We start from the raw sequence: 7,045 nt of genomic DNA, 5'->3' as shown, positions 1-7,045 counted from the left end.
GGGGGGGGGGGGGGGGGGGGGGGGGGGGGGGGGGTAAGAGGTCATTTTTTTTTTTTTGGGTCCCAAAAAAATCGCAACGACTCAGCCGACCGCTGAATAAGCGGGGGGGGGGGGGGGGGGGGGTAAGAGGACATTTTTTTTTTTTTTTTGGTATCGAAATTTGAAAATTTGACATTTTGCTCCGCTGGGGGGGGGGGGGGTAAGGTCATCTTTTTGAGGTCAGCCATGGGAAAAAAATTTTGTGTGTGTACGCGCCTGGGTCCAACATGGGAAGTTATTAAATTCGATTATTGTCGGGTACTGACCGTGGAGCGATAGTCGCCGGAGTATGCGTCGTGTGAACTTCTGATGCCACATGCCACAAAGTAAAATGAAACTTACCATCGTTAGGTCAAGATAAATAATACTTTCAGCATTAATGCAAATGCCTTCTCCAATTCACAATTAACTTAATGTCGTACCTATTAAAGACCGTCAATACTTCTGGACCAGAAGGGATTAGACCACACAGCGAGGTCACTGACAGGTGGCTATCTCATTAACTCAGCTCTCAACTAACATAAGAAAAAGAGGAACATGGGGATCAACAGGCACCGATTGGGGGAAGTTTTCTATATAGAGTGAGCAAGTAGCTACAAGTAGGACAGTGGGGCTTTAAGAAATAGGTGTAACACACACATTTCAGAAAGTGTCTCAAATTGGCAGCGAAGGAATCGTTCCCGGACCACGTGTTTAAAAAAATGTTGCACTATATCACATCGAACATTCATGTACCTTCACATTACAAGGACAAGATATAGAATAGATACATACCGAAAGTATAATACCTTCAACATTAATGCTAAAACCTTCTCAGTTTCACCAATAACTTCTTGTCGCACCTATCTTAAAATGCGAAACGCAGAACGGTGATATTAGCGCCTTGATGAAATGATATGCCCTGTCTTTTTTTTTCTTCTTCAGACGCAGGTGCTCCTCCGTGATGATGATCAAGGGGACAATCAGAAACGATATCAATTCAAGGTCTTTTTATTCCATTTTTATCGTATCATTCATAATGTGTTTTTGATGTATTCTGTCATTGCATTAATAAAAAATAAAGTGAGTATATGTCTCGCGTTTACATTGTGAATGAAAATGTCCGGGTGCAATCTTTGGAAAGGTTGTTGTGCAGTACTTAAAGATAATACAAAGTTTTGGGAAATTTTGAAAATTTGGTGGATAGTGATTCTTTACAATTTAGATATATTTGGATGCCCCTGTGGATGTCTCATAAACACTTGAAAATTTAACCCCTAAAACACTTCTGCTTTCGAAAAAAGTTGAAGATTTACCGGTGCTCTCGCTAAATGTTGATGAATTCCAAATAGCGCCTACGGCCGTACAATATTAGCTGCGACCATGAAAATCTCAGAACATGTAGTTGTAATATATAATTTCCAAATGGGAGTAGCTAATTGGTCGATTTTAGTCAAGAAACATGGTTTATAGCTTAATTAATATTTTGACCTTGAGAGGGCGCTATACAACAAAAGGAGTATATTATTTACAATTTCATAACTTTAGACTCGATTTCAACCGCGACAACTATTACTGAATGTTGTAGGATGGATCGTATATGCTTCCAATATGTTCATTTGAACCAAATTCCAAAACTTTGTGTTACCTTTAAGAATGAAACTGTAGGTTTAAAATGACGAAAATGTTCAGTCTTTCTAACAATCACATGTACTGCAGAAAGAAATGCATGTACATGTAGGTACACGTCGCAAAATATGTATGTAGAATAAATGTTTGGTTTAAACTTTCCACATTATTCTTGTTACGCCTATATTTTTTTACTACGAGGGCATTGGGGACAGCTCGCTGTCATTTTTTTTTTAAACTAACACAGAAAAAACAAAGGAGCACGCAGATTATTTTATTCATCTTTACAGGAGATTACAGTTCGTTTTCAGCCTTCATTATTGTCAAATGTAGCTGAGATGTATGTGATGTTATAAAGAGTTTGAAACCGTGTTTAAAAGTGAATCGGCTTGCGAAGTATTATTGATATTATTTTTAATATCATTATTATTATTGCTATCGTTCTTATTCTTATCTTTATTAGTATTAGTTATGTAGTTGTTGGTGTTGTTGTTGTTATTATTGTTATCATCATCTTCATCGTCGTCGACGTCATTCCTTGCGCACCAGTGAAGATGGATAAGCGCTTAGACAAGGTTTGATTGCCACTTCCCTTTAACTTTATTACCTTGCCTTGCCTTGGTCAAGCGTCGATCTTTGATAGCATGTTTCACCCTCATAATTTTCGGGATTTTGCCTTTGTCTGTTTCATTGCAGATTTATTGGACGCGTCGTTTCTGCGTCCCTGGCAACCGCCTCGTAATATCAAGTGTTGGGGAGGTCACGTGTTGCTCAATAAAATCCGCACGGTGAGCTTTGGCGTATCCAGGATTCTTCTCCCGATGGAGGAAAGGGGGCTGGGACGGGGCGGGGGGGGGGGGGGTAGAGGTCCTCATGTCCAAATTATCTGACAGGCAGAAATGTATCATCAAATTTTCTTTGGAATTTAGCCCTAAACTTACTAATGCATGAATAATTTCTAAAAATCGTTGTATGAGAATTAAAATTAAATAAAAGAATGTCAAATTATCATGATTAACGTTTTGTTCATTTTTTTTTCGGGGGGGGGGGGGTGGAGGGGACATGACTTAAAATATGCAATAATGTATGGCTCGAGAATGCCAAAACTCAGGGAGGAAGTGGACGATGATTGCGGCAGATGGATATCAAGTTTACTCTTATTTTCTTTAACATACTGTAGATAGTAGATATAAAAATGGCCACTCAAAGGTCAGGCCAAACAATTAAAAAAATGAAATACATAGTGACAAATCCTTGGTTTATACATGTGTGTGTATTTTGGACTGTAATTTGTATTCTGAAAATTAGTGCCCCGTGTTAATTGTTCTTGAAACCACAAGGGGATATTTTTAAATAAAAAAAGATACCCCCCCCCCCCCCCAAGGAAGCAGAAAACAAGCAAAACGGAAGGGGTCCTCAAATTTTACCTTTTGTGTGTGTATGTCTTTGGGCTGTCGATTTTACACACACAAAATATCGGATAAGCGAAAGTGCGAAACCTGAAGAAAAAAATAAATCCCCCCCCCCCGAACCCCCCGTGATCCGCCTATCAACCACATGGTTAAACCAAGGACCTCTACGAAGTAGGTCTATGGTTATACATGACCAACCATACACCCTGTATTCGCTTCCTAAATTCAGAAACTTTGTCTATTTCTTCGAAATTCCTGAGATACTTCGGTAGGAAATACTGTAATTCAAGTAGATCTAACACCATGCTTGGATACTTAAATGTCTTTCCAGACGTAACACTGAACATGAATACACATTACATTGTCTCGCGGGGTTGCATGAATATTGACATTGCCATTTCAAAGAATCTTATACAGGTTAAACCCTTTATCATTATTCATTCCATGTCCAGACTGTTAAGTATTTGCAAGTTAAATGTAGGTGCACCAAGACCAGTATCCACTTTCGCCTTTTTTTCGAATGTGTAGATCATTTCCAATTGATGCTGGTAGAAAACGTTCAGAGGAAAGACTCTTTTTTCTTTCTTTATTTCCAATTCGTTTGATCAGGAGTGAGATTCGTAACTGAGTTTGTTGAATGCTTAAGGCTACATAATCGTGATATACCAATTTAAAAAATAGGAATTTTAGAAATTTCGATTTCTTTTCGTAATAGGGGGTCGTGCAAAGTGAATTCAGTTGAACTTTCTGTACTATGAACGCCTTCAGTGAAGTGATAGGCACTTGCGCATCAAGAAATCGTACGGGTGGCAAACTTCTTACTAACTGTTCAAATAGCACATGCACTAGAGAAGTGTGTTGGGTGTAATTATCCCCTCCCCCATTCCGATTAAAACAAAAACAAAACGAAACTGATAATATTGTTGTTAAAACGTCAGAAGCTGTGGCCATACCCATCTCCTACTTTGCGCATTTTTTCAAATTCCATCAAAAGGGTATCACAAATAACGGGAAAACAATAAACTGGCATAACATTCGGTTAAGTACATTAAGGAATAATAACATTGTAGTATATCATACTTGACAAAAAAAGAGATAAAGATGAAATGAAATTGTGGAGGGGAACTGCATAGGCCATTGGCCTTTCAAGGCAGAACCCCTTAAAAACCTATATACGTACTGTAAAATAATTTAACAAACAATAACGTAACAGAAAGTAACAAAGCAACAAAACAAAGGCAAACACAGACTTAAAGGACGACGAAGGAAGAAGATAATCAATAGTCATGACACTAAATACCGATAATATACTTCTTATGTTATTTTTAAAAATTAAAGCCACACTGTACTGTACTTGCTCCCTCTATATAGAAAACAATGCCTATTAAAGCGGTGCCCGTTGGTCCCCCATGATCCTCTTTTTCTTATGTTAATTGAGAGCTGAGTTGATGAGATAGCCACCTGCCTGTCAGTGACCACGCTGGATGGTCTAATCCCTCCTGGCGAAACTTGTACGGGCTTTTAAAGGAAATTGACGATGGGCGAGTTTTTAGTGTATAGCGGGTAAGGAATTCCAAAGCTTGATTGGGCCAAATGTAATCCACATGGTAAAGCGACGGCCGTCGTCACGCGCCAAGGAGTTTCGTTTAATAGGGTAAAAATATGAACCTTTAATTGATAGACCAATTTGTCACGCCCTATAAATTTCATCAAATCAGGTTACGCTGACCGTTCTGCTTTGATCGTTCTTCTGATATCTTTGGTATTACATATTAATCAGACTTATTTATAATACAACTCTATACATCAGCCGAATTCCGGTCAAATTCTTCTTTTTATCAAGGCTCCTCGAAGATTCATTCACTCCCAGATCTGATCCCTCCCTCTTCCTTCTCCCCTCTTATCCCCTCCTCTATTGCTCTCTTTATCTCTCTTGCAGTTATTCTACCCCCCCCCCTTAGTACCCGCTATTTATGCTTATATGTTTTGATTATTAAACAAAGATGAACATTTTCTGAACGTTCTTTGGGGAATCATTTCCGATATTAGCTTACCCTTCGCCTAATCATAAGTAATACATGACACACAAGTCATGCTCAACGTTAGGGCATCACATTTAACTTTATAAAGAGTTCTGGAGGGGGAAAAACAGAAGAAACAAAAAGAAAAAGGTGTCCCACTTGCTTGTGCAAATCAGGCGACAGATTGACCAATTTCCCTCTCGATACTATCGGGACTATCGATTACACTATCTCCTAGGAAACGAATGCATTTGATCACGTTGCACTTGATTGAGGAGAAAGACAATTTCCATAACCGAATTGTACAAATCTGGTTAAAATGAAACAGGTGTACCTGGAAATTCAAAAAGGGGTTGAGCTATTTATTAATCGGTTTGTTTGTCTCATTATTTTGAAAAATGTGCAGATCCCCCGATTATTACACTGTTGACTCTCTTGTCGAGATTTGATGTTGTATCATGAGAGTTTACATAATTCAAATCATAAAAACTCTGATATCATTAGAATTTAGAAATAATGTTGATATCAGAGGGAGAGGAAGACTTGTAAAGTGCCAGCAAAATGGTCCGTGACGCTTTGCGGTGGCAAGTTCTGCAAAAGTTGTCCTCTGTTCTGTATTAGTAACTTGTTGAAATTGATTCTGTCCACATAAAAGATTATAGCCCTGGTCATCGAATTTGTCAATATTATGATGAACATTTAGCGGGAAATAATTATCAATTACTGGACTTTCTAGGGCCTTAATTTGGAGCAGCAAAGTAAATAATTGGAGCAAGTATAACGAACCAAAGAGCGAGCGAAGCGAGTGAGGAAAAGTAATTTGTTTGTATCCATGTAATTCGCGCTCAATCAATCATGGTTTCAGCAAAAATCCGGAAATATGCCGGTACCTGGGAAGTTCTACAGTATGCGGAAAATGTGACAAATTCAAGAAATACAGGACGTTGCCGTAACATATTGGACGCCTGCATTTTTACCCTGCTTCATACAAATTCAAGGTAAATTCCACTTTGACTCTGCCTATACAGAACTTTAGATTAAGAAGGATGGGGAATCAAGATGACACAATTGCGCAAGAAAACACAGATGGTTAAGAAGAAATTTAATTTTCTATACACGAACGCCGCATCCCAACGCAATCGAACAAATGGGTTCGCCCTAACCCTACTTTTCTTTATCATTGAGTACAACTTATTTCTAACTTCATGTTATTTTCTCTCCAGTTCCATTTTGCATTTTTTGTTTACTTTCTCTACCCCCCCCCCTCTCTCTCTCTCTCTCTCTCCTTCTCTCTCTCTCGCTCTCTCTCTCTCTCTCTCTCTCTCTCTCTCGATTTCTCTCTCTCTCTCTCTCTCTCTCTCTCTCTCTCTTTCTCTTTATCATCTGGGATCTTGTTCTCCCCTATCCCTCTCCCTTTCTCCCCTTCCTCCCCCTCTCTCTCTCTCTCTCTCTCTCTCTCTCTCTCTCTCTCTCTCTTTTGTCTCCCTCTGTACCATAAAAAGGACAGCGAAGGGAAGCTAAAACTAAATCATGATAAAACAATTCAGGAAAAGCTGGTGAACATTGATCGATCTCTCAACACTCGACGGGAGACACTTAAAGTGATTCCAATAAAGGTATAGTACCCAAGCCCACAAAAAGCTTGTTTTCAAATGTATTAGTAAGTGCGAATCTAACTTTATGCTGAAAATACTCACCAATCAGCTTGTTTACCAAGTTCCTTTAGTTCCAAATCTCGAAAAAGCTTTGTTTCAACTCCGCGCTGGTGCTGAAAAGATTCAATTAGATCAGAACAGAATTAAGTACTTGTGGGACTACGGAATGCGCCTCCGTCCTGATTAAACCAAAATGTTGTTTTGAAAACCAATGCATGAAAACGGTTTCTACTCGTTTCCCTGGTGTTCAAGAGACTGAATAATCAAACATATTTCACCTGAAAAAGTAATCAGTAACATAGCGATGGGT

The sequence above is a fragment of the Strongylocentrotus purpuratus genome, unplaced genomic scaffold (genome assembly GCF_000002235.5).
Source record: "Strongylocentrotus purpuratus isolate Spur 01 unplaced genomic scaffold, Spur_5.0 spur5_scaffold_7, whole genome shotgun sequence".
In the NCBI taxonomy this organism is placed as follows: domain Eukaryota; kingdom Metazoa; phylum Echinodermata; class Echinoidea; order Camarodonta; family Strongylocentrotidae; genus Strongylocentrotus; species Strongylocentrotus purpuratus.
The sequence above is the reverse complement of the archived record's forward strand: the minus strand, read 5'-3'. Positions refer to the sequence as shown.